Below are 21,151 nucleotides of genomic sequence, written 5' to 3'. Positions count from 1 at the left end.
CCCATATAACACAGATTTAAATTTCTTTCTTTCACTTTCCAGTGTTCAAATCAAGAAATAATTAATATAATGGGATAAAAATTTGCACTAATAATTCCTTTTTACTAAAAATTTTCCAAGTCCAACCAAAACTGTTCAAGCCCCCAAATAGCGGAAACGTGGGCTCCAGTATCTACAGTTGAGTTTTGATCGAAAATATGAAATTCAGAGAGAATCTTTTCCTGACAATAGTATCCGAGTATCTGTGTATCAAAAATGTTAACATCGGCCAATATTTGAGTTGTGTCACTTACAAAGCGTCTTTTACTCATGTTTCTTTGTGCCTAAAATAAATATAATTGGGCGAAAACTACTATAACTAATATCAGGATTTTCGAACATCCGGCTCACTTTGCCCTTAATATTAACATTAAGAACTGGACCAAGGTATGTAAACATTTTCCATAGAAAATACACTACAATCGTGATTTTTATACTCTCGCAGCAAAGTTGCTAAGGAGAGTATTATAGTTTTGTTCACATAACGGTTGTTTGTAAGTCCTAAAACTAAAAAAAGTCAGATATAGGGTTATGTATACCAAAGTGATCAGGGTGACGAGTAGAGTTGAAATCCGGATGTCTGTCTGTCCGTCCGTCCGTCCGTTCGTCCGTACAAGCTGTAACATGAGTAAAAATTGAGATATCATTATGAAACTTGGTACACGTATTTCTTCGCTCCATAAGAAGGTTAAGTTCGAAGATGGGCAAAATCGGCCCACTGCCACGCCCACAATATGGCGAAAACCGAAAACCTATAAAGTGTCATAACTAAGCCATAAATAAAGATATTAAAGTGAAATTTGGCACAAAGGATCGCATTAGGGAGGGACATATTTGGACGTAATTTGTTTTGAAAAAGTGGGCGTGGCCCCGCCCCCTACTAAGTTTTTTGTACATATCTCGAAAACTACTATAGCTCTGTCAACCAAACTCTATAGAGTCGTTTCATTCAGGCATTTCCATATACATTTAAAAAATGGAAGAAATCGGATAATAACCACGCCCACCTCCCATACAAAGGTTATGTTGAAAATCACTAAAAGTGCGTTAACGGACTAACAAAAAACGTCAGAAACACTAAATTTTACGGAAGAAATGGCAGAAGGAAGCTGCACCCAGGCTTTTTTTAAAAATTGAAAATGGGCGTGGCGTCGCCCACTTATGGACTAAAAACCATATCTCAGGAACTACTAGACCGATTTCAATGAAATTCGGTATATAATATTTTCTTAACACCCTGATGACATGTACAAAATATGGGTGAAATCGGTTCACAACCACGCCTTCTTCCAATATAACGCTATTTTGAATTCCATCTGATGCCTTCTCTGTATAATATACACATTAGGAACCAATGATGATAGCGGAATAAAACTTTGCACAAATACGGTATTTGAAAAATATGTAAATGACGGATAATGAAATTTCTATTATCACTTTATCGTGCGAGAGTATAAAATGGTCGGTGACACCCGAACTTAGCCATTCCTTACTTGTTTATCTTTAAATTCCTACAGATCAGAAGTGTTTTATGGCATCGCTTTGACTTTAGACGCATATTTTTCAAATTTGTTCACTCTACAAAAGTGCCCAGTGCAACAAAGTCGTAACTCACACCGTCGAGGCAGTACGGGGCTCTAAACCTGATTTTTCCACGAAATTCCCGTTTTTTTTGTATATATGTATCTCGTAAATGACAAGAGCTACAGAAAAAATGTTCAGGACAAACTTGTAGGAAATTTTATTTGCTACAAAAAAGGTTCGAGGTCAAAATCGCTATCATTAATACTTCTCGAGATATTCAGCTTTTTAAGTAAGGCTGCATGGAATTTTCATAGATTTTTTATTACATACCATCATGGACAATTTTTACATGCCTTGGTCCAGTTTTTAATGTTAATATTAAGGGATACAATTTTCAGGGAATTTTTTTAGGGTATTTCCAAGGAAATTTCGTGATGGGATTGAAAATAATTAATAGTTCAAAAAAAAACAAAAAAAAAATACCCTAATATGTATATAAAAAACTGCTTTGATTCCGATCCTCTTTTTGAAATTTTACATCTTAAGTTATTTCCATGGCTTTAATTCCTGCAAGAGTATAAAATGTTCTGTTGTACCCGAATTTAGCCTTCACTACTTGTTTTTTTTTATATTTGTTATTGATAAATTGCGCTAGGAGGCGCTGTTATCAAATTTTAATTTTTAGGGTTTTTTATTATAATTTTTTTGCAAGGGAATCTATTTTTTCTGCAAATTTTTTTGATAGGATTGTGCAGCAGTGGGCTGCATAGTGGACGAACTCATTTTTTACGACTAATTCAGTCGCAAGTAAAAGAGTAATTTCACCGTTTTTCGAACTTAGTCTCCTAAATTGAGATAAAAATGAGATTGGAAGTTATTAACTGAACTTATTGGAAGCTTTATTATTAATTATTGGACGTAACCTACTAAACGGATATAAACGCTTAAGCGGTGACCGCGATAAAATTGAGTTCAACGACAAAAATAATATTTACATATTTCCAAAGAACTGACTAACTAGCGCTAATTTCAAACCCGGAAGCAAATATTTTGGTTTCAGCGCCTCACTTCGAAAAATGGAAAAACATCGATTTGGTCCTGTAGCCAGAAAAAAATGTGTTTGTCGTATAGTGTAATTTACTCTATTTCACGGTTTTGTGAGATTTCAGATTGCTTGAATTATATCTTCGTAAAATACTTAGTAGATTTTGTTAACAAAATAATGACCGAGTGGCCAACATTCTTGATCACAGAAAAGTTTTCTCCTTTTTATTACGTTTACATAAATTTTTTGAACATCCGTTTGACATAGCTATGAGTTCCACACAAATGTTTTTTGAGCACGTCATTAGCCTGAGGCTTGGATTGCTTTTCAAATAACTCCACTAAAAGTCAAGGAGAGTAAAATTTTAAGATTTATATGAAATAATACTGCTTTTTGGTATCAAACTTCAGACATGTGACGCCGCCTGCTTAGAACCAGTAATCAATGAAACTCTTTTTTTTTATGGTAGAAATAAATAGATAAAATCTGGTCTGAGTCGATAGCCAATGACTATTTCGTTTTGGGTAAAAAAAAAATTATTATGAAACAATAGTTTTTTGGCATAAAATGTCAGTTTTTGGTCATTTCATAGTACCCATATATCAAATTCACCAAGAAACAATTTTTAAGAAACTAGAACCGATATTAGAATCAAATATAAAGAATATGGCTATGTTTCGCTGGATTGTCAAAATTGTTGTCAAATTTCCCTCGGTTTAACAAACGTCTACATGTAAACCAGTGGTCGGCATTTCATAGCAAAATTTTGCAAACTAACTTCACACGTACGCTTACGCTCTATCGTTCAGTCGTTGTCGAGCCAGCAACGAATTAACATCACGCAAGACTATAGCGCAAAACCAAATATGCCCTGCGAGAAATATTTTATGATTCTAAATGGCTTTGAAGCCATGCAATGCCTTTTATGTTCCAAGTCTTTTAAAGATAATAGGGAATATATCTTTAAAAGACGTTTTGTTAATTTTCATTATACTCTTAATTAATTATAAAATTTGCTTAATTTTAATTCCAATTTCTCACTGGGCTACTTTTTTTCGTGCTCACCAACACAGTGACTGATCCTCTCATGCCGACCACTGATGTAAACCTAAATTCCGCTACGATTTCAATGGTTTTTATACATTTTCGGGAAGTATAAAATAAAGTCATACTTTAAATTCAAGAAGAAAAACTTTAAGCATCCACATTTATGTAGCTTATCACAAGCGATTTTCAATATGTCAAATTTAATGACAGTCGTTGATAAACAATTCTCAATTAAATGACATTGAATTTGACATAATAAAAACAACATATGAGAAAAAAATCCACAGGGTTTACTTCTTAACATAAGTATGATAATTAGGATTTGAGCGATATTTTCTCAGTAAGAGTAGCTAAATATAAACCCTGATTTGCGCTGAATAGTTCCTTCTGACATCCATATCGCTAGTATCTAATCGAAAATAAAAATCCGTTAATATTTCTAAGTATAAGTACTTATATGTTATTATATACATATATAGTATTTATATATATATTTGTGTATAGCTCGACATTTTTCCCGCCATGCTTATTCTCTAGTACTAACTATAATGGTCAAATATTATATACATACAGTTTGTGTAATATAAGTGTATTTATAGATATCAATTCAATATAAATACAAAATCATACTTAAGTACCACAGGGTGTCTGTGAAGTACTTCATACATTAATTGGTGCCAAATGGACACTGATAACGGGAAATACTAGCCACATTAGACTGATTAGGTAATTTACGCTTAGTGGCGGTGTCAATATTTACACACACACAACCATAAAATTATGATGTGTTTGATTGTTGCCAATCCCAGGCGTCTAATATAATGTGTGATAACTTAGCACTTCACTAATGTGGCACGACCCAATAATACTTATTAGCCAATATACGCCGTACAGCTGTTGTGCACTTATGTTGGGGGTAGAAAATGGACAATTTAACAATTTTTATACCCTGCACAGTGTAAATTAAGTATGCCACGAAGTTTGTAAGAAGGAAACGTATGAGATCATATAAAAATATATATATAAATGATCAGCGTGACTATGTATAAATGATCGATTTTGGCATGTACGTGTGTCTGAATATAAGCGAACTAGTCTCTTAGTTTTTGAGATATAGTTAAAAAATGTAGTAAATGTCCTTTTCTACCCAACAAGCAACTCATTCGTGTCGATACCCGCGATATCAGACCACTTTAGTATACATATACAAGCTACCTTACAAACTGAATAATCAAAAATCAATTCTTTCGTGGAAACTGTTTTAATTGTGAAGGGTATTCTAGCCTCGGTGCAACCGTAGTCATCATTTCTTTCCGTTTGTTATATTTGTGAGTTTTTGAGTGTGTGTGTGTTTGTCGAATATATTTTTTATTTAACACTAGCTTCAAATGTAGTACAAGACAAACAAAGAACGCTAAATGAGCTCTTTTTTAAACCTTATGGTGACGTAAAAAGTTCGTATATATGTACATATATCAGATCGATATACATATGTACGTAAGGACATACATATATATTCTTTCATACACATCTATACTTACATAGTATAAGTATATGAAAGCCCGACTGAATATGTGCAATTAGGTAAGTGTATTCGCACATCACGCTGCAGTGTATTCGCACAACCGCTCTTTTAATGCATATCAGGCCCTTTCTAGATATTTTTCTTTAGAAAAGTTTTGTGACAAAATTTAATTTCTTCTCTAGCTTTGTTCGGTATATTTATGATGCCTCGATTTTTTCCCTATGACTCTGTTTAATATGCTATGGTGTTATTCCAACAAAAGCTCAAATGTTAAGATAGATTTAGAATAAGTGAAAATTTTCCCTCTAATCAATCAGAGCTGATGGTGCCCAGAGGGTAGGACGGAGAAATAGAGAGCGCTTTTCAGATGAATGTGTGTTAAGCACAGTAAAGCCTTCTCCATGCATAATGATCTGGGCAACGGTTATAAGAGAGTTCTTTGAATGCGGAAAAAATACAAAAAAAATATTTTGAAAGGAGTTATTCCCACAAAAGGGGAGTTATGGGCAGTCAAACAGGATGTAAGTATAATTTCAAAACGATTCCGCGCTTTGCCATCGAGCAACTTGTGTAAGTTAGACACATGTTTTCAAGACCTTTAGATGATTCTAAGCATTTTCAAATGATTTTTATTGATATTTATATTGTGTTTGATATTTCAGATAATCAAATTTAAAAATGAAATGTGGATGAAGTCCTTGGATTGGTCAGCAAACAGCTCAGACCTGAACATTACTGAAAATGTGTGGTCTAGCGTAAAGCGCAAAGTCAGGGAAAAATACCTTAAAACACTGAATGACTTAAGGGGCCCCGGTGGTCTAGAACCCTCAAATTAAGGGTGTTTTCTGGATTTTTTTAAGGGTTAAAAAAAGAGTAATCAATTTAAAATTTTTGCAGTTTATTTATACACTTATGTATGAAAACGACAAAAATATTTTTTTTGTTAAATAAAAAATTTTTTTAACAATAGCTATTAAAAATGGCGTCCAAAAAAAGCTATCTTAAAAAATGACTCGCGGTGCTGTTGTTGATTTTGACTCTTCCGAACATCTGAAACATAAAAACCAAATAAATTATTAATCAGTAAGAGTACAGCTATCGCTGGGACTATAACCAAAAAAATTGAAAATTAAAAAAATTTCGCGCTTTTGAAGTTCAGATTCTGAAAACTGCTATTTTTTGACCAGTTTTAGATCGAAAAAAATCGAAGTTCATAAAATTAAAATTTGATCGTAGTCCCAGCGATAGATATTGATCTTATAAACACCATATTAAAATTTCAAGTGATTCGGATGGATATTTTTTTTTTCATCAACGGCACGTCGAAAAAAGTAGTTTTGAGATACATAAATGACGTACAAAGCATCCATTCATTGAACCTCTCGACCGCGCGCTACCTGCTAAAACGGCTGTAGAAGCTAAAATAATGTGAATATCCTTCCAAATATATCCTTTACAGTATATTCTTAAAGGACTATACTTTCGAACTAACAAACAAAAAAAGTCGATTTTTTGAAAATTCTAGACCACCGGGACGGACCCCTTAAGAAAAGTTATTGAGTATGTGTAAAAGAATAGCATTAGCCCAAACTACCTGAAAACGTTACAGTTTTCAACGCCAAAACGAATAAAGGGCGTGCTTAATAAATAAGTGCAATATACACTCCCTCACAAAGCTCACAGAAAAACCGAGTAATAGGTAAACTTACAGCTATGATATTAAACAATTTAAGGAAAAATGGCATATTAGGGATGGAAGTCGGTAACTGTGTTGCTCAAACCACAGCTTTCGATTGTTTTGGTTACGGTTCGTTCTTAGTTTTATTGGGACTCATATAAATCGTTTGGTGGGTGTACACCATAAATACATCTACCATAGAGAAAATACTAAATTTTCTAATACCGAATGCTCGCTGATTCAGACAGTTTGCACAAACTTTGGACAAAGGATTTTTTTATAGTAAATCTCTTAAAAAAATATTTTTCTGAAAATTCATTCTCCAAAACTAATAAAATAAATTCACTGGAAAAATATATTTCAAAGCCAATTCAACAAAATTGTTGAATTACTAAACCAGCAATATTATTTATCGGTCCATTCAGTACCTACAATTAGAAGCTCATTACGTTTTTATATGTTTTTGTTTAATTTTTCAACACATTGCATTGCCTTCGAAGAATTTGAGCGAATTGCGAAGTATAAACAAATCAATTATGCTGCATGAACAGCGCGATCTCGAACAGACACACCCATACCCATAACCATACCCACATGAACTATACACTCTCTTCAGTTCACAGTAGTTGGCTGAAGAGTCTGCCGATCGATCGGACGGGTTGTCAGACTACTGCGTCTCTTGTGCATGCGAAATAGCTAAATCACTTCGGCCAAATGGGTGATATCACAAAGCACCAACCTCAGCGTTGATCGATCATCAGTGATCAATACCGCGGGCATTTCGGCGCGCCATTATGCACAAGTGTGCGAGGGTGAAGGTGTTGAAGTGCTCAGTGCAGTGTGATCACAGGTGGCCGCACACAATTTGCGTTAGCCAACGGCAGCTCTCGTGATCAGTGCGAATAGCTCGTGGACCAGGCGTTTGCGGCTGCCACTTCAAGCACTTATGGGTGTATGTTAGACTAATAATGAGACTTGTAATGCTTTTTGTTTGTTCGCTGTTTCTTTGATTTTACTATTGTGTTTTCTTTAATGTTGTTTCGCGCATTTTTTTATATTTTTGTTCATATAAAAGCCCCGTTTGGAAGAGGGGTATACATTATATGGCGAATTAGTTGATTTATTTTGGTTTAAAGACGTAACAGTTGGAAGTGATTTGCTGAAATTATTAAAATGAAACTCTTAATGATGTCACTGCCAGGAGGTGTGGAGGTGTAGTTGTCAAATCATTATACTTTCGCAAATTACCCAGCGAAATTTACCTGGCAATTCACATATTGTGTCATTTATACTGGTTTTACTTTCACACCATCTTCAACTTCTTAGCGGATAAGCTAAATTGACATATCTGAAGTTCGAACATATATCATGACGGGAAGGATGAGGAGCTTGTAGAGTTTGGTCTTTGTTCGACGAGAGAGAACTTAACTTTTCAATTGCCTACTTAGCCCAAAGTAGCAACTGTTGACAAGAGTCATTCTGCGTTGGATTTCTAAACTGATATTATTGTTGGCATCCAGCATCAACAGGTTTTAAGTTAGACGAAATTATCTACGACTTCGAAGTTATGACTATTAACAGTGATCTGCGAGCCAAGTCGCGCATGCGAGGACTGTTAGTTTGATGACAGGACATATTTCGTCTTACCCTCGTTCACTACCACATTTGCTTTGCTTCCTTATCCAGTCTGGAGAAAGCAGCACCAACGGCGCGATTACTATGGCCAGTGAAAATAATATCATCGGCGTACGCCAACAACTACATACTGTTATAGAAGATTGTAACTCCTCTATTTAACTCGGCAGCTCGTATTATTTCTCTCATCAATAGATTAAAGAAATTTCACGATAGAAGCTTCCTTGTTTGAAGCCTCGCTTGGTATCGAACGACTCGAAGAGGTCCTTCCAAATGCTGATGGAGCTTTTGGTGTTACTCAACGTCAGCTTACAAAGCCGTATTAGCTTTGCAGGGATACCAAGTTCAGCCATACCGTCATAGATGCAATTATTTTGCATGCTCTCGAAGGCGGTTTCAAAGTGGACGTGAAGGTGCTGTGTGTCGATCTTTCTTTCAAGAGTCTTTTGGAAGATTTGGCTCATGAAGAATATCTGGTCGGTTGTTGATTTTCCAAGTGTAAAGCCACACTGATAAGGTCAAGTCAGTTTTGGTGGACCTTAGTCTTCCACACACTACGCTCAATAAGACATAATCTGCGATATTAATGAAGCTTATCCCACAGTAATTGGCACAGATTGTGGTGTCTCCCTTTTTATGGATTGAGCTGAGCACATTTAGGTTCCAATCGTCGAATATGCTTTCATCCGATCAGAGGAGCTGTTAGATGGATCTTGTCAGTTCTTCGCCGCCGTATTTGAATACCTCGACCGGCAATCCATCGGTCCCTGCCACTTTGTTGTTCTGCAGGCGGGTAATTGCTGTTCGAAACTCACCATAGTCAGGCAATGGAACATCTATTCCATCGTCATCGATTCGGGAAGCGGGTTCACCATCTCCGGGTGTTATGCTTTCACTGCCATTCATCAGGCTGGAGAAGTGTCTTTTCGCACGATATACGAAATATGTGGAAAAAAATCAAAACGATCGGTTGATTTGTCTTCGAGTTACAAGTGCAGCCAGTTTGAAAACTAGAAAGTTGTAGCTCCAAAAAAATGTATGTAAAATATTCATTTAAACTTTTTGTATGGAGTTGAAACATGCAAAGAATAAATTTTTTTCTTTTTTTTTGAATTTTTACAACAATTTAAAAGAACAATGTTTTTTGTAATAAAAAATTAAAAAAAAACACAAATAAACAAAATTTTACATCTCTTTTTCAATAAACAGTTTTAAATACAGTACAATTGCTCCAAATTGCCATTGTTAGTGGTATACGATATTTTGCCCACTCAAACACATACATACATACATATGTACGTACTCACATTTTACACAAATTTAAATCCCACACTATTATAAGCAATCACAGCTGCATTGTTTTCCCCGAAATATTTGCACTCCACTGTGACTGCTCATTTGTGCTTTCACCTTGAAATCTACAATACATACAAACACACGCATTCAAGCATACATACAAACATGCAGATGTGCACCCAACTAAACGGTTGTGTATGGGCTAATTGCTTATTGAGAGATTCATGGCAAAATGTACGGTAAATCAGCAGGTACACACACCCACACACGCACAAATCCGCGTGGTGCAAACTCGCAATTTAACTTTTGACACTCAGTTTAGCTGCAATTAGTAAATAGAAAAGGTCTAATTTAAAGCGATAGCATTCGATTTGCCTCCACCGAAATCCACCGAAACGGTGAGCCAACGTGCGTTGGATTTTATTTATAATTTCGCTGATTTTGCTACTTTTCAACAATATTTACGAAGATCGGCTGGAATGCTATTGTTTATCTGGAATGTTTTTCCATATGTATAATATATACATACATACATATGTATATAAGCACTTATACATATGCATGTATATGGTATTTGTAGTGCAAATAAATGATGAATAATGTTTCATTTTAATTGTAATTATTTCAAACATTTCGAAGAAGTGTTCAAAAAATTTGGTTACAAATTATTAATATAAAATTCGTTAGCTCAGTTTGTTGTTTGTTTTTGTAGACTGCGAAACATCTGTTAATGATTCAGTGTCTTAAGGCGAATATCGAGCAAGCCACGCGAGAGATGACATCAGAAAACTTCAACAAGGCCTTTGAAAACTAGGTTGGTGGAATGTGTTACGGGGAGGAATCAGTGGGAGCGAAAATATATATGTATGTTACAAAACAATACCACGTTGCTCATTTTTTTAAATAAACCATTATATAGTGTGACAAAAAGCACCCGAAAATTATAATTAAATTTTCAGGGTAACTAATATTCCAAAAAATATTTTCCTAACATTTTTTTTAATATTTTTCATATTTTTCTAAGTTGGTAGAACTCTTCTAATTACTATGCCAAATATAAGGACGATCAGTCAACCAGTTTGTTTACAGCATCTGCTTAAGTCGGTACACCGCAGTAGTGTGTATCGATTTTTAAAATTGATAAAAATATGGGACAAAGAATTTGTCTCAAATTTTGTATTTCTAACAAAATTTCGTGTGCGGAATCGTTGCGAATGTCGAAAAAGACCTACGGTAATTCAGTTTTATCAAAAACACAAGCCTACGAGTGGTAGAAAGCATTGAAAGACGGTCGAGAGATCGTTGAAGACATGCATCGTTATGGACAACCTACGACCTCTTCAACTGTTGAAAATATTAAAAAAAGTAAAGGATATGGCGCTTGAAAATTGTCAAGCAAGTGTTAAAGAGATCGCAAGAGAGCTCGATATCTCGCAAGTCCGATCGAATGATTTTGGTGGGTATTTTCGGTATGGAACGCGTTCTTGCTCGACTTGTTCCGATTGTGACTGAATTTAAAGCCAAAAACGCGTGATTCACCAGATTTGGCTCTGTGTGATTTTTTTCTTGTTCTTCAAACCGAAATTGTCGCTCTGTGGAACCCGTTTTCAGTCGATCGAAGAGATAAAACAAAATTCGCTGAAGAAGCTGAAGGCCACCCAAAAAGTGCTTATGAAAAGAGTTTCGAGGACTAGAAAAATCGTTGGCATAAGTTATTACATCTGGTGAGGATTACTTTGAAGACGACAAAATAGTAAATATTGATGAAAAATTAAATATCTTGCGTTTTATTTGGAGTTTCCGGGTACTTTTTGTCACAACATATTTATGTAGATCTCGAAGAGAAATTAATAAAATTTTTCTGAATATGTATTAACAGAATTTTAGGTGGCATATATTTTAGATCTGAAAACTTCTCTCATAAGTGAATGTTAATAAACGTTGCCTACATTTCGGATCAAATTAATACAAGTATATTGTTAAAGTGGTCAGATAACAGTCACTGTTAAGTGTTCCTAAACTATATTGATACAAAAAGCCTCAGATCAAACACTAAGTCAGAAAACAGTAAATTTTTGTAATTTCTGTTTCCAACAGTCCACCTATAATTCCTTCTCAAATTTAAGTAAGTTGCTATCTATATAAAATTGCTGTCTTCCTAAAATTATTTTGGTCATTGCCGGTTACAAACCCTATTATGGTATATTATTTCGAATCGTATTGTTTGAGGCATCGTGTTAGAACTTCAGAGTGCACTCTTTTTGTCTAGATTAGCTCCTAGAGAGTCCTTAACAGCTAGAATATTTTTTTTGTAGTTAAAGCAATCGTTATACTCATCGTAACGCCCTTAAGGTGACGAAATAAGAGAGTTCCTGCCAATATAGATTTTAACTAATCGATATTCTCTAATTGAAGAATATAAAACTATAAAAAAGTCTTTAAAGATTTTTAACCTAAATTCAACCTTTAAAAGATCTTTAAAGGTTTTTAATCTGAACTAAACGAACCGAGCCGACTAACTGAATTTTCTAAGTGTCTGAATTTATTTCTCGATACTGCGCTGAGAAAATCTAGATTTTGTCAAGGTATGTATAGCACCTTCACTATATCGTAATCTACATCAAGGGTAGGCATGCCAATTGCTGAGTGATAAACTTCCGGTAACAATAAAATTTGCCAAATGGTCTGAGAAAGTAAGCTGAAAAACTAGTCTTGTATCCTAGAGGCATCAGATAATTCACACAAGTTCTCCATTTTGAATGATCATAAGAAGTTATATCCAATAGTTACTTTCAAAAAACTTATTTTTGTTCTACTTAAACGTGTTTCGAATGTATATACATATACACTTTGAAAGTGAAATCAACATTTCATTGGTTAATAGACGAGCATAGATCCTGATAAATCAAAGAATTTGATAAAAGAAAAACAAAATGTCTCATTTTTACCACAAATTGTTTTGAAAAAATTAGTTGTAATCGAAAAAAATATCCTTCTATCAATGATGACCTCGTAATCCTACTTAGAAGAACTGGGAGAAATTTCAATAAGATCGCTGCGCTTAGAAATGATGTTTCGAGAAAATTACAATCAATTGAAGTAGCTGACCGATTTAGCCTGACGGGACGCTCTTCCAAAGATTATACCTTCTTTATTCCTATTGCGATTCCATTGAATTTTGGGAACATATCCTAAGCATATCATAGTTTTTAAAAAACAACGATTTTTTGAAATTTCAAAACCCACGTAACCCCTAAACTTACTAAAAATGCGATAACTCTCTGACGCCCCAAACATTTAAATTTCGGGGCAACGCTAACTCCTACACATGCTTATCTTAGAAACTACTTAAGCGATTTCCACCAAACTTGGTGATATTCTTCTGACATTCCTATGTTATAGTGTGAAAATGAGTGAAATCGGGCTACTACCACGCCTACATCCCGTACAACTCAATTTTAAAATTCATTTGATTCTTTCTCTTTACAGTATATAAATCAGACATGACTGAAGCTATCAAAATGAAACTAAGCAAAAAAAAAAGCTTTGAAGGCACTTCTTCTTATGCCCAAAAACTGTCGAATCGGAGTATAAGTTTTTAAGCAACCAGACACCAAATATGTGGAACTCAGTGCATATGCCTGTTTTTTTTACCGAAAATATCGGTCAATATTAAAATATGATGAGAATGTTTTTCTGATAACAGCATACGCTTGCACCAAAATTGGATAGTCATTTTCACAGTCCCCACATATCTATCAATATTATGGAACTTCTGGTCAAATTTATACCGCATTTATCGGTAAATAATGAAATTCAAAAATAAATCTCTTTCGAATCTCTCTTATCTAAAACGTATAAAATAAGGCAATACTTTCCTTAGTCATCATATACCTAAAATTCCGATTTTCAAACATCCGTTTTATTTTATACCTGATATAGTGGCCAATCTGTGAGATTTCTTGATTTGCAATTTAGTCCTTATTTACTTGTTAAACTTATTTTTAAACAATTTTTGAAGTAAAAGTTACTAGTGGGTTAAAATATTTTTCAGGACTTCAAGATGCTCGTATATTACAAACCACACTTTCACAATTTTAAAAGTAAAGTCGAGATAAGTAAATGTTTCCAGAGACTTTCTCTGGAAGCTTTAGCAAAGTTATATTTAGTTTGATTAGTTGTAAAATGATAGTTTAGTTTATATAACATAATTATTTCCAAAGCACTAAATCAGTCATTAAAGAGACTCGTTTTGTTTTCATGATAAATCTCGAATGACATAGAATCTTCGGAGAATATTTGCTAAAAATTATAAGTGAAAAAATTTAACAAAAAGGAGTATTTTAAGCATAAAATCATTGTTATTTTATTTATAATATATTCCAATTTCATGGAAATGATGTAATCTTGTTCTACGAAATGAATTATCAGTGAATTTATCGCCTCTCCTCACTCAACAGGTTTCATTTGGTAGGTGATTATTCTAATTATTTGAAATAAAGGTGCCACAATGCTCATAAAGTAAAATTTAAAAATAGAATTTATTGATGCTTGCAATAATTTTTCTCTCTTTTCCAATGAACTTCGCGTGAAATGCATAATTTTGCATACAAATACCTTATTTAATCGGTTAGGAAAAAATGCAATCGAACTGCAATCAAAAGTAATAATTACGGTTTGTAAAAAGTGGACCCACCGGTTGCGCTTTTGCCTCACAAAGTAGAATCCAGGGGAAGAACGTGAATTAATTTAATTAAATGAAACGAAAACCAACAGACATGATACAGGCAAATCAACGCAAACATATGTATAGTAGGGTTGCATTTTTATTATTTGCGTGACTATATAGTATTCCGATAAGTGAACTTGATGCACGAATAGCTGCAGTATGTTGGCATAAAATTGGAATATAAAATTAAATTTCTTTGATTCTTTAATTAAATTTAAGGCGTAGTTTTTCTGGAGAATAATTTCATGCATTTTTATTAGCTTCTAAGTTGTATAAGATATTTTCAAGTGTTCAAATATTATACCAGAAATTAATTCTAAATTCGTAAACAAAAAAAATTATGTTTATACTTTTACTAAAGTCCATTTAGTGTATTATTCTTTGACTCAGCGCTATATAAATATATTTTTAAACTATTTTCACTAAGAAATAAATATTTGTTATTTATATTGTCTAAAACTGTATTTATTTCTCTCTTCTTCCATTGTTTATTGTTCACATTTTAATGCCAAGTCACTGTAAAATAGAAACACCGCAGTTCCTTATTGCAAAGAGTAGCGAAATTTCAATTAGAAACACGTACGGTCTGTTCACGTTCACCGCTGATTTTTTATTCTATTACTTAACATCAACAACAACAAATAAATTAAGTAAAAAGTTTTGTTTCCATTACGCCGGATAAACATTAACTAATAAAACTAATAAAATGAGAGAACTTATTTGCTGCAAAAAAATTAAATAATTCGGAAAAGTAAATAAAAGCATTAGCAGATTTTGAAACTGAAATATTTTAGAAAAAAAAAATTATTTCGGAAATTTTTAAACACATTCAGTTATCATGTTATAGGGTGATCAATTTCGAGGTTTCCTACTTTTCTAAAGAAAAAACTCCGAATTCAATGGGGAATGTTTCTTATCATTCGAAGGAACATTCTTTGGCACTTATTCTTTGAAGATTGTCTCTTCAAATTTTAATCTGAAATGTTGGCCGCGTCTACGTCTCAGATAGTCCATGAGTTGAGTCCAATTTTCGATGACTCGTTCGAGCATTTCGACTGGTAACAGCCGAATGACAACGCGTGTTTTGCTTCAAGACCTGAATCGCGAAATTGTCCGCATAGACTTTAGACTTAATTAATTTTAATTAGTATAAGAAACAAGGAACCACTTCAAAGCAAAACCAGTATGAAAGAGCTAAGTTCGAGTATATCGCAACTGTACATTTCATATTCTTGCAACTTCCAAGGATCAAAAACAGGAAAATACCTTCATGTTCATATAGTGCTATGTTCGTATATGGGGTTGATGGCAGTTTAGCCCGATTATTACAATTTTAGGCACAAAGCCTGTCACAAAGATGAACCGTTATTAGAAAAACACTCTCTCAAACCACCACAACCTTGCAGAAGAAGAACTCGAGTTTTCATCGAAATTTCAGCGGTGCCATCATCCAATCTTGACCTAAAAAGTTCTTTCGTATCATCCCTGCTTAATCTTTAACCTTGTGAAAGCGACTTCAAGAAGACGTTTTTCGAATATCGTATGTCATTGATTTTCGAAAATTTAGCACCTTCTAATGTGAAATCGTGATCTCGGCGACATTTGGTTTCAACAAAACGGCGCCACTTCCAACACATCGCATCAATCAATGGGTTTATTGAGAGAATTCATCGGTGTGGAGATAATTTCATGTTTTGGCCCAGTCAATTAGCCACCAAGATCGTATGAAATCACACCGTTAGACTTTTTCCTGTGGGGATATGTAAAGTCTAAACTCTATGCCGACAATCCCGCTTCGATTCAGACCTAGAAGCGAAACATCACGCGTACCATTCGCCAGTTACCAGTCGAAATACGCGAACGAGTCATCGAAAATTAGACACAATGGATGGAGATGTCGATCTGAAATTTGGGACAAGTCCTTTTCTTACCACTATAGGATATAGCTTCCATACAAACTTATGGATCAAACTCAGGTGCCTGTATGGAACTATTTTATTTCACGAAATACGGCATGGATTATTGTTCAAAGTAATTTTACCATGTACCAATGTATTGTTTATATCGGACTACTATAGCATACATATGTAGCTAACCGTTGAAGATCCAATTTTTGTACGGAAAACGTTTTGTTTTAGAAGATATCTTCACAAAATTTGATATACTATAGATTACTATCCAAAAAAATGTTTCAGATTGAATCACTATGACATATATGTACATACAGGTAGCTGCAATTCAAGCTGACTGATGATCGAATTCAATATAGAGAGCCAATATGATGGTAGTAATTGAGTTTAAATTCCATTAAAAAAAATGAAGCAAAAATAGAATGTTATTGACAGAAATTATTATTATTTCCATACAAATACATATCTCAAACTTTCAACAACTTTTTTCATATCCCAAAATAGTTTTTCAAAGCTACCGTAGCGCCTTTCTCACGCCTTCCAGAACTGGCTACCACGTTTATTTACTATGCATTCACTGACCTTATTGTTATCAGCATGGCTGTTGCTGTTGCTTTGTGAAATTTTCTTGCGAAGTTCAATTTTGCACTTACCTGTAGTACCCTTCAGCCCTGTCTCTCTCCCGGTTTGTTTGCGTACACAAACTTTTTCCGCTCGCTGTACTTGGTGTTATCTTCGTTTAGCCTTTTAACTTTTCATTATTTCTATTTTGCAGCACTCGATCGTTATCTTAAATATATTTATTTTCGTATATATGTATGTATGTTTATGTGCTTTTCTTTATCTTTCGCTTTAGTAAACTTCTTCACCTTCTTTTTTTGTGCTTTTGAATGCGACAACTTTATTTTGTTTACTTCAACTTCGAACGGAGCGATCAGGCCTTTAATAACAACCGTGAAAACACTACTCAAAAACAACAAATACAATGAAAACAACAATTATACAATTAAGCCAAGCCAAGTATGTGTCATCCAGGTGCAAACACGATTTTTTTTGTTTTTGTCTTTAGGTTTTTTTGGATGTCGGTATGTGCTTAAGCAGTGTTTTGTATATAAAATGTGCACGTATTTGCCTTAAGTAAATGCATATGTATTGCAAATATTGTACATACATATGTACATATGCACGTTTGTAAGTACTTAACAATCATTGACGTTTAGGCGGAGGTGTGCGCGGAGCGTGTGTGGTCACTATTTGTCAAACAAAATTTTGTGTGGCTGTGCGTCGGTACATAAGGTATATACATACATATATGTAGGTATGTAGGTATGTATGTGTGTTTGTATGTATGTATATATGGTTTGGCTTTGCCATTGCTTGTGCTGCGGATCAAATTATTAATTTTTATTTGCCTAACTTCCGCGCTGTTTGTTATTTATACTTGTTTGTTGTTGTTATTGTTATAACAAGTGAAAGAAATCGAATTATTTTAACCCACAAGCATTGAATGTGCCAATTATTTTGATTTGCTTACATAATGTATATACGAATGGGGCACAATTGATAAAAATGTTTTTTGTGCATAGCAAATTAAAATTTGGATTATTTATTCAGAAAAAATAATTTAAAAAAATATATTTAATTTTTTATTGTGTCTATTTATAAATTTTTAATATATGTATATATTTTTAATTTTTTATTAATAGATATTAATTTAATTTTGTTTTCAAGTAATTTTTATTATATAATTAATATTTTTATTTTTTGTATTCTTCTCAATAAATTTTAATTTCTTTTCACTTTAGTTATTTTTTTGTAGTTACGATTTTAAATCCATTAATCAATTTTTTTTTACACATTTAAATTTAATTTTCTTTTCAATAATATTAATTATTAATTTTTTTAGTTTTTTTATATATTATAAGAATGTATTTTAAATTAATTTTTACATTTAATTGTTTAAATTTATGTGAATTATGCATATGTACGTCTTTTATAAATCTCTCATTAATTTATAATTTTATTTTTATCAGTTTCTAGAATTAACAAAATTTAAAAACAAAGTTTTTTAAAATTAATTTTAATTTCTACTTAATAAATTTTTTTAATTAACAATTTTTTTATTTATTTTAAATTTATTTTACATCAATAAACGTTTTATTTGAATTTTTTATATACATACATATATACATTTTATTTTTTTTTGTTATTAAAATTAATTAATTTTTTTCAAGTACATATGTATTTATTATAATTTATTTTACTTTAATTTATTTTCAAAAAATTTAATTTTTTTGTATTTTTGTTTTAATACATACATATGTATGTATATAGAATTTTTGTCAAAAAAAATAAAATATTATTTTTTTATATTTATTTTATTTTTTTTTATTTTTGTTTTTAAATTATTTGTTTATTTTTTTATAATTCTATTTTAAAATATAGAATTTTTTATATGTTTTGAATAATACATTTTAAATTAATTTTAAAAAAATTATTATTTATTTCAAAATGTTTTTTTTAATTTATTTTTAATAATCAAGTTTAATATTTTCTTTTAAAATCATTTTTTTAATTTATACTCAATTTTTGTTTTTAATTTTTTTATATCTTTTTATCTTTTATCAAAAATTTTTAGATTTAATTTTTTTTCAATTAATATTTTTAAATTTTTTTAAATTTGTTAAAGTTTGTAAACATTTTTTATCAATAAATATAAATTTATTTTTTTTTCTAATTAATTTTTAAAGATCGGAAAAGGAAAAATTACAAATTCTTATTAATAAATTTATTTAAGATCTTTTTTAATAAAATTTACAAAATTATTTCATGTTTTTAATGACACTTTTTAATTTAATTAATGTTTTCAAATTAATTTTAAATAATACATTTTTTTCAACATTTTAATTTAATTTTCCTTTTAATTATTTTCGAAACTGTTCTATGTTTTTTTTTAAGATTTTTACATGATTTTTATTAATAAATTTGAATTTAATTTCTTTTCAAATAATTTTAAAAATTTATTAAAACTTTATTTAAATTATTTAAGTATGTTTATCATAAATATGAGTTTAATTTAATTCTGATTAGATTTTAAAATTAAAAAAAATTATTAATTCAATTTAATGTTTTTTAAATAATTTTTAAATTTAATATTTTTTTATAAATTTTGATTACACATTTTATTTTTTTAATTTTTAATTGTAAAGGTAATAATTTGCTTTTCGAAATATTTAATTTATTTTGGTTTTTAATTATATTTTTATATCACATAATGTTTATTTACTTTTTTTTTTTATAATTTTCTCCTTGCAACATTCAAAGTTGTATTCAAAAAATGTCACCATTGAGCAATTAAAAAATCCCGAAATGAAATTTAAGATTTACAAATATGTGCTCCACTCTGACTACCTTTATTTTTGTTGTTTTTTATTTCTTTATTTTTCCACTTTTATCACTCGTCTTCACTAATTACACACTTGCAAATAAGCAGCCGGTATTTTAGTGCAAATGATAGGCGTTTATTCAACCGGTTTCTCGCGCAATTTGAACGTCTTTACGTTTTGTTATTATAATTTCACCGCTTTGCTTTTGTTCTTGCTTGTCAATCGCGCCAACAACCGCGCACATCAACGTTTCGTAGTGAACTGAAGCGTCCAACAAAGTCACTATCAATTGGAGGCCACTAAAATTCCCAACGATGAGTGCCCATTGTGATGGAGCGACATCGTGTCATTGCCTAGTGCTTCCGTGCGCTCATCAACGCTCGCTGCTGGTCAACGCTAACTATGTGCTATGAATTGCCCTAAGTCGTTATCATGCTTGGCAATATTGCTTTTGTGCAGAGTTGGCGGTTGCTGGGTTAATTGTGTGATTGCAAATCATTCGCCGCGTTTGTGGTGAGTTACAGTTGTGTAGTGGTGAAAAGCAAAGCAAAAGCGGCGAAGCAGCGTTTGAGGCGCAGCAGTGTTTGGTTTTTGTTTTATTCGGGAACTGCAATAAAATTGAATTAAATATTCAAGAGTATCACGGTGACACAGCTATTGAGACCACTTGTGTTTAGAGATTTGAAATCACAAACAATTAATTGAAAAGGAAAATGTTCTAGATCCTAAAATATAAGAGCCTATGACCATTATTTGTTCTCTCTATTTATTTTTGGATTTCCAGGATCAGTTCAAATTCATTGCCAAAGTCACTATTTGGGCTTTGATCCATTAATTCAACATCTGAATGGTCAAAAAAACTTGTATTTGTGCTAAGAGTTCTTCAACATCCGCCATTTGTATGGGCATTTCTGCCAAGTTCAGATCCTTTCGCTTTGTTTAATGATGAAAATCCTGTTATCCAGGAAGAGAGGCAACCAGCACTTTCGAAGTGCAGCAATATTTCGTACTGTGGTGAAGAACATGTAAACACGGTCCAAACGTTTTTTGACGTTTGAACCATTGAATACAGTGCTTGGAGGTCGGAGGCCAGCTAAAGAAATCTCTTTAACCTTGAATTGGCAATTTCTGTCTTGGCAAAAGTAGACTCTAACTGATCAATAGGAATTGAAGCTTTGTCTATATGCAGTAATTCTGCAAGTTTTGAGCATTTCACTATCTAAAAGGTGGTCTGTAAAAACAACACCTAATTCTTAGTCGTTCTTAATATTGGTGTATTTCTAGGTAGATAAAGCTCCGAACTGAGAACAACCGAACCTATTATCCATAGCGATAGA

General features: G+C 32.4%; 1 protein-coding gene across 7 annotated transcripts in view; it reads right to left on the bottom strand.

Moving 5' to 3' along the window:
• Positions 1-20,098, bottom strand: part of LOC120776851 (G-protein coupled receptor Mth2-like) — a 57,522-nt gene extending 37,424 nt beyond the window's left edge. For 2 of the 7 annotated variants that reach the window (XM_040107887.1, XM_040107891.1), the window contains exons 1-2: positions 19,840-20,096; positions 17,082-17,391 (exon numbers count right to left, since the gene is read on the bottom strand). The gene's annotated coding sequence lies outside the window, so the exon portion shown is untranslated. Of the gene's footprint in view, positions 1-17,081; positions 17,392-19,839 lie in introns of all 7 variants that reach the window. The other 5 variants (XM_040107893.1, XM_040107888.1, XM_040107889.1 and 2 more) reach the window with 5 other exon arrangements.
• Between the last annotated feature and the right edge of the window lie 1,053 nt (positions 20,099-21,151).

This window comes from Bactrocera tryoni, chromosome 5 (genome assembly GCF_016617805.1).
Source record: "Bactrocera tryoni isolate S06 chromosome 5, CSIRO_BtryS06_freeze2, whole genome shotgun sequence".
NCBI classification, from domain to species: Eukaryota; Metazoa; Arthropoda; class Insecta; order Diptera; family Tephritidae; genus Bactrocera; species Bactrocera tryoni.
Note: the sequence above shows the minus strand (reverse complement) of the source record. Positions and strands in the feature narration are given on the sequence as shown.